This window comes from Quercus robur, chromosome 12 (genome assembly GCF_932294415.1).
Source record: "Quercus robur chromosome 12, dhQueRobu3.1, whole genome shotgun sequence".
NCBI classification, from domain to species: domain Eukaryota; kingdom Viridiplantae; phylum Streptophyta; class Magnoliopsida; order Fagales; family Fagaceae; genus Quercus; species Quercus robur.
The window spans coordinates 39,317,048-39,324,369 of NC_065545.1; positions in this window are offsets into that span (position 1 = coordinate 39,317,048).

Below are 7,322 nucleotides of genomic sequence, written 5' to 3' on the forward strand. Positions count from 1 at the left end.
AGCCTAAAACTTGCATGGGCAGATATGTGAAAGGCACTAAAGCTTTAAATGGACTAATTCAGAATCCCAGTTTGGTTATAGGGCAGATTTATGGTCGCATTTAAAGTGACCTAAAAAATTGTGGGAAGAATTTGAGCAATACCTAAAGACTAAAGTCAATGATTTTTAGTTTGCTTTGTAGTTTAGAGACATTCAGACTGTGACTGGCACCTATACTTCATCCATGACCGAACTTTGGGTCAAAAAAGGCTGCCCCAAAAACTTGGCCTCCAAGGCCAAACAAAAAGACTATATTTGGAGGAAACTTTCTGGATTGTGCTCGGTAATACTAGGCCTTTATTCATAAACCATAGTGGACTCAAGTCTCAAGTACTTCCAAAATCCAAGAACTTACGCGTTAAGGCAGGGTCACTAGTACGGCTTTTCGTTTGTGACTTTTACTTCGAAATTGTGGCTTCAAGTCAGTCACTTTCTATGTAAAAATATTTTGTATATAATAAACACGGCTCTTTTTACATCAATTGGAGCCATGGTTATATGTACATTTACAATACATTTAGTCCGTTTTCACAAGCTAGCTTCATCACCCTGGATGTCAATACAAATATATTAGCACAAAGCTTTCTCCTCTCCATTTACAATACATTCATTTCATATTTCAAATTAAATTTTAGAAATTTAACAGAAAATAAGACTATTAGGTTATTTAAAATTTTAAATAATGTGGCATGATCCATACACTATTATATCCAAAAATAAAATTTTAACAGTTAAATCCATAAAATGAAAAATACCTAAAATTAAGTTCCTGATCATTTCCTATCAAGAGAGTTCAAAAAATCACGTATGTATTCTCTAGTTTCTGGTTAGATTGAGCCTACCTTAAGGCCTATAATTAGGTTTAGGATAAGACTATCTAAAAAGATATTAATATCAGTCCCAACTTTTCTGTGTAGATGTTTCATATAATTAGGTTTTCCTCTTAAATAGTAAAAGAAAAAACTAAACAAAATAGAAACAGGGGCGGAGATTTGTTTTGCTTCCCTAGAAAATGGGTTACAGGCTTACAGTTCTACTAATTAGGCCGCACCAAGACCTTGGCCCTTTAAAGCCCATTAGAAGCTGTCCATTGAATTCGCGAACTTCTAATGTTTCAATTTTGAAACCTTTCTTTAAAGCCCATAAAATCTCTTTTCCATCAACAGCTAACTTTTGTTCTTCCCTTCACAGTTTATTTCCTCCTTTCTTTATTTTTATTTTTATAATTCAAGTGTTACAACAAGCGAGAAGCTACACAATTCTTGACTCGAATTATTTATTTCTAAGTCTTCCAAGGTTGATTTGAAGGAATGTGATGGGTTATCACACCATAACAATGAAATATCTTTGTGCACACACTATATATATTATTTAGAGTATTCACATCCGGGTTTGCATAATAATTGCTATTTTACCATCTAAAAATTTACTTTATTTATTATACTAATCTATTTTACAATCACACAATATTCCATTCTCTATTCTTTTACCATTTTATTTAGATATTATTATTATTATTTTACCCTTTCTTCATTCTATATTTATTATTTGTTTCCAATGGTCATGATTGAAGAGAGAGAAAGAGGAGATATTTGTTAATAAAATAATATATTTGGTTTTACATACATGGATATAGTAGTTGGTATATATGAGAGTTCACTGTTCAGAGTTGCAAAAAAATTTTGACAAACATACTCGAGTAAAACTCATTTTGGGTGTATATGTTGGTAAAATAGCAATTTGAGGGGATTCACACACCCCAATGCTAATGCTATTAGGAGGGTGATACTGTGATAGCTTCCCATGTAGGGATCTAACATGGTGAACAAGTGTAATTCTTAATGAAGGTTACAATCTCAGGTAAGGCCATAAGGGTTGCAGTAGCATGGGTTGGATTTGAGGATTTTTCAGCCTAACTCAACCTTGTTGGGTTGAGAAATATTTAATCCAACCCAACCTATTCTATCACATGTGTTAAAACTTACCCAACCTAACCCATGGGTCAGATTGGGCTTATATATTTCATGCTTTATAGAATATTGGGTTTTCATTGACTATTTAAACTTTTAAAAAAATAAATTATTACAATTCTCATAATATGCTTATATTATATATCAAATTTTTAATTCATCAAAGCTAATTCTCAAAATACCAAAATAAATTTTATATTTAAAAAATTAAAATAACTATAATACAATAAACTTATATATATATATATATATATATATATATATATATATATTAAATCAGGTCGGGTTAAAAGAATTGAAAAAACTATAAATCTAAACTTGACCTTACCTGAGGCTTAATTGGGAAAATAAAAAATAAAACTCAACCCAAGCCACCAACCTAATTACTTGAGGTGTCGAGCTAGGCTGAGTTGGGTTGATTTCATCAATTTGGTGAGTAAGATGTGCACACTTGTAGATTGCAATTGATAGGAACAATACAACTCTTTATAGAGTTGTAACATTTCTTGAACAAATGGATATACTTTTATAAATAGGATATCGCATATCATTGTCAAGAAATCTAACCCCTTTATTCCAAACATCATTCTTATGTGTTATTTCCACCCCTACGAGGCTATCATCCAAAAACACGGTGGCCTATTGAAGGTGTTATCAAACTAAGGTTTTTGACATGATTTTTCAAACAAGAATTGTGTTGACCATGAATCCATGATCTCATACTATTTGATGTACTCTACTATAATCATGCGGGTATCCATGACATTGATGATGTTGCCATTGTTGGTCATAAAAATAATCAGAGAGAGAGAGCAACATTATCCCAAAGAGAAGAAAATCAAGGTGGGCGGGCTTGAGACAAAGATGTCTCCAACTTGCTCTTCCATAAAGTTTACAATTTAATTACTTTATGGGGATTTATGTCAGACTCTTAGTTGTAAAAGGCAAGTGCCGAGTGAAACTTTTACATAGTTCTAGACTAGCAAGACCCACAAAAACTGAGTAGAGCCCATGGAGGAAGGAAGCATGGTTAGTTGGTTACAACCTACCAGACAAGAGAAAGAAGCATGGGGAGAAAAACATGGTTGTTGTAATAGTGAAAGTTCTGATTCTACTTTGTTGCGGGAAATCATCTCCAAATAGCACTCCCACGCAATCAACACACAAAATTGATTGTGATAATAATTCTACAATCTTGTTAATAAAATGTGGTGCAAATAACTCAAAAGGAAAACATATTGATATAATTTATCACTACATTCAAGATATGGTGGAGATGGTTAAAATTGAAGTCAACTTTATTCCCTCAATTGTGTTGGTGAATGATCCTATGATTATGGAATTGCCTCTAGGTAAATTCAAAGAGCATTTAGTAGGAATGTGACATTTAAACACCTAGGTGAATATTATATGGTTGTTTGTCAATATGAAAAGATGCGAGAATGCCTGGATAAATGTGACAATGTGAATTCTGTATAGGTGGGACACAACTCACATGTATAGATAAAAAGTCTATTGACACGCATTTTGTTGAAGCTAAGTAATATATATGCCTATACAGTGAATGTAGAGCCAATAAGGTTGTTGAGGAAAGCCTTTACGGTAAATGGCTGAAAGGAAGTTGTTGATGGAACGTTTATTGTAAAAATCAACACATGAAATGTATGCAATTGAAGTTATTTGTGGTGGCATAAGGTGAAGGCTATGTTCCAAGCCATGGTTCTGCTCTGGGACCAAGAGACTGTGTATTTCGCTTGAAAGAGAGTAAATTGGAAGTAGTTTACTATGTAGTACTAATAACAAGTAGCACGAAAAGGATGCAATCAATTTTGAAAGTGAAAAATCAAGTTCATATATTGCGCCGTCACACATCAGCCCTAATCTATGTGTTATCATTAATGTGGGTTAGCATGAGAAAGACTATTGATATCAATGTACCATGCTAACTACAGCAAATTGCTTGCGTTATGGTGCCCTTACTGTATTGTGTTGCATTTCCTCTGTCGGTGTAGCTGCAATCTCTCGATCCGTCATACTAGAGTAATATAAGTGGATTTTGCAAGTATATAAAAGTGATCATAACATAACTTTGGTGCATCCTATGTAATTGATTCCACCTTTAAAAAAAATAATTTGCTTCAAAATACAATTTTGTTGTTTAGTAGTATTTTTTAACCCTTGGGACATAACTCCTCCTAAGAGGGATATGAGATAATTCATGCATTTTCTATTAAAACAAATCCTTGGTATGTGATTGCCACCCTTATGAAATTGTCATCGTTCTCTAGGGCCTACAGCTAAAAGCATTTTGGTTCTATTGTTCGATCCAAATCTCAGTTTTCCTTAAAGTGTAGTAGGTATATTAGAAGATATTTTCCTTCTCTTATCTAGCTTTTGTTGTTTGAAAATCTATGTTTCAAATAGGAGAATGAATAGTATGTCCCATAACTTCGGCTAACGGGTTATTTCTTGTAGTCAAATTGAGCTTATCCATATAATACTTTTTAGATTTAGTAGTCTATGTAGAATTTATAGAAGGATAGGGGCCCAATGTATGACTTTTTTTTCATTAAAAAAAAAAAAAAAAAAAAAATTACACATCCTCCCTTGAAGTTTCACAAAATGATATTCACATCAAACTATGGATAAATGACAATGCTCTTGAGGTTTGTATAAATATAACAAGCAAGTACATGCCTGACTTCCTCAACGGAATAAACTTAAAAATAAAATAAAAAAAAAAAAAAAAACACACACACACACATCAAACTATGGATAAAATGAAATTCCTCCTTGTGATTTGTATAAGTAGTAGGAATTTTTTTTATTAATTTTTATAAATAATATTTCATTAAAAATTCCATAGTATATATATATAAAGATATAGATTTATTTATTTTATTTATAAAAATCTCAAATGAGAGTGTCATTCATTATCTATAGTTGTAGGGAGTAATTTCATTAACCCTTAAGAGAGTTTGGCATATTCTTTTAAAAAAAAAATATATATATATATATATATATTTATTATGTGTAATAAAGTACATATTTAGGTTTTTTTTTATTATTCACCAAATCACCGATAAAAGTAGAAAAGATCTTCACATACATAGAATTAAAGTTCACTGAGGTATACCTCAAGTTCCACAAAATTTTGTACTTTAATAGTGTGCACAAGTGTGAATGGGTTAATGGTGGAGCGTTGTTTGAGATTGAAAATGAGCTTTAAAAATAAAACATTGTAATGCAAGTACAAGGCAATGTTCATAAAGGAATGAAATAGAACGCAATAATAAATGAATGGAAAGCATTTAACACTACTTATTTCATAGAAAAATACATTAAAATATTTTTAGGTATTTAGTGTGATGTATGAAAAATTTTCAAGCACAAATCATCAAAATCAGTGGCTCAGCTATTGCCACCAATGACTGGACCAGTTGCACTAGTCACTGGATTGTTGGCACCAACCATAAGAACGGAGGTTTTGGCCACTGGATTGTCGGCATCGACCATCGAACTGGCGGCTACACCGATCTAGCCACTTGATTGGGGGGGGGGGGGGGGGATGACTATGTGATTTTGTAAATCGTTTCACCAAGTTTTTAAAGGTAAAATATTTTACATAGGAATTTACGGTTAACATAAAATATTTTCAAGTTAGAACAAATTTTCCAAGAAACAAACACAGTGAAATGTTGAAAATATTTTTTGTAAAACATTTTACAACAAAACAAACGAAACATAAGTAATGGAAGCGAAAGGAAAAAAAAAATGAATAGAATTAAATTATAGATCAAGATGAACCCAGATCTAAATTCATGTGTTTCTTCTTTATAATTTAAAAGTTGATATGGATGCTGACATGGTATTTTTAAATGCAAAATATTATTTTAATTGTCACATCAATTTCATGTCTAACAGTGGGGCACTCGTGTCGTGAATGTATTTTCTATTAATGAAATGATAGTAGGAACTACATTATGAGCGATTTCAAAAATTCAGGGACTAAAATAGGAGCTTCAAAAAAGTGGGAACTTACTCAAAATGAAGGGACCAAAAATATATTTTTGTCTTTTTATTTATTTTATTTTTGATACATCAATAGTGAGGTCCATGGGGTGATGAAGATTTGAATCATGGATATCTCTGTTAGAAATATCATAAGATGCCAATTTGAGTTACAAGGTTATTGACAAAAATTGTTACACATCTTAAAAATAGCTTTTAAGTTAAAGTTGGAATTCTAATCTTTAGCATTTCATAAAAATGATGAATTAATTCCCTTCTATTATAAAAGAGAGAGTGATGCAACAAGTCACCACAACAGATAGAACTCATTTGTCTGAAGAACAAATCATTAAATCTACAAGAGGTTCTCTAAAATCACAAGGAAAATTTTAGAATCTACTAGAGAAAGAAGAATAGAAAACCTCACGAAATTTTTTTATATTAATTATCTTAGTTTGAATGCGCAGAAGTGGTAAGAACACAATTGTGGGTTGGTGTTTTTAAGGAGAATCAAATGGTATCTTGATATAGAAAGGTGGGATTTTAGGGTTTAGAGGACCCTAAGGTTTTGGTTACCTCCTTGAAATGAATGGAAGATTGGAATGCGATGTGAGATTTTATTAGGTTGAAGGCTAGGGTTGAAGGATAGGGTTAGGTGTTTAAGAGTGTTAAAGGGAAAATTTTAGAAGCTACTGAGAAAACTAAATCTCTGAAATTGATTAAAATGAATGAGTTGGTTAACTTACACTAAGGCTTGTCCTTATATACACGTTACAGTGAAAGGAGGAAGAGAAAATTAATTCTGACTAACTCTAATAGTATCTATTTGGATACACGTCCACGTCCACATCTACGTTTTTAGCTCTAGCGCGTTTTCAACTTTTTTTTTTTTTTTTTGGTTTCGGCCGCAGTTGTTGACCAATTCTCCCATGAATAGTGCACCTTGCACTGTTCATGTAACCCACAAATTTCACTTTTCAACAACTTTTTCATTAAAAATAGATCTTACGGCACTATTCATACATTTAAAAATTATTTTGTTACAGTGTTTTCAGTTTTCAGTTTTTAGTTTCAGTAAAATAAGTTCTATCCAAACAGACCCTAACAAACTAATCAATCAGTAATTGACAACTCTACCCTACTTAATCACTCTCACGTGCCACTAACACACGTGCAATCACTTAAGTGCAACAACACCGTTTCCTTTTAGCCTCCCTTTCTTCTTCTTCTTTTCATATACTCTGTCGTTTTGCGCTATTTTTTCAGTACTACAATTCCTTTCTTGTTGTTTCTCCTTGGCTA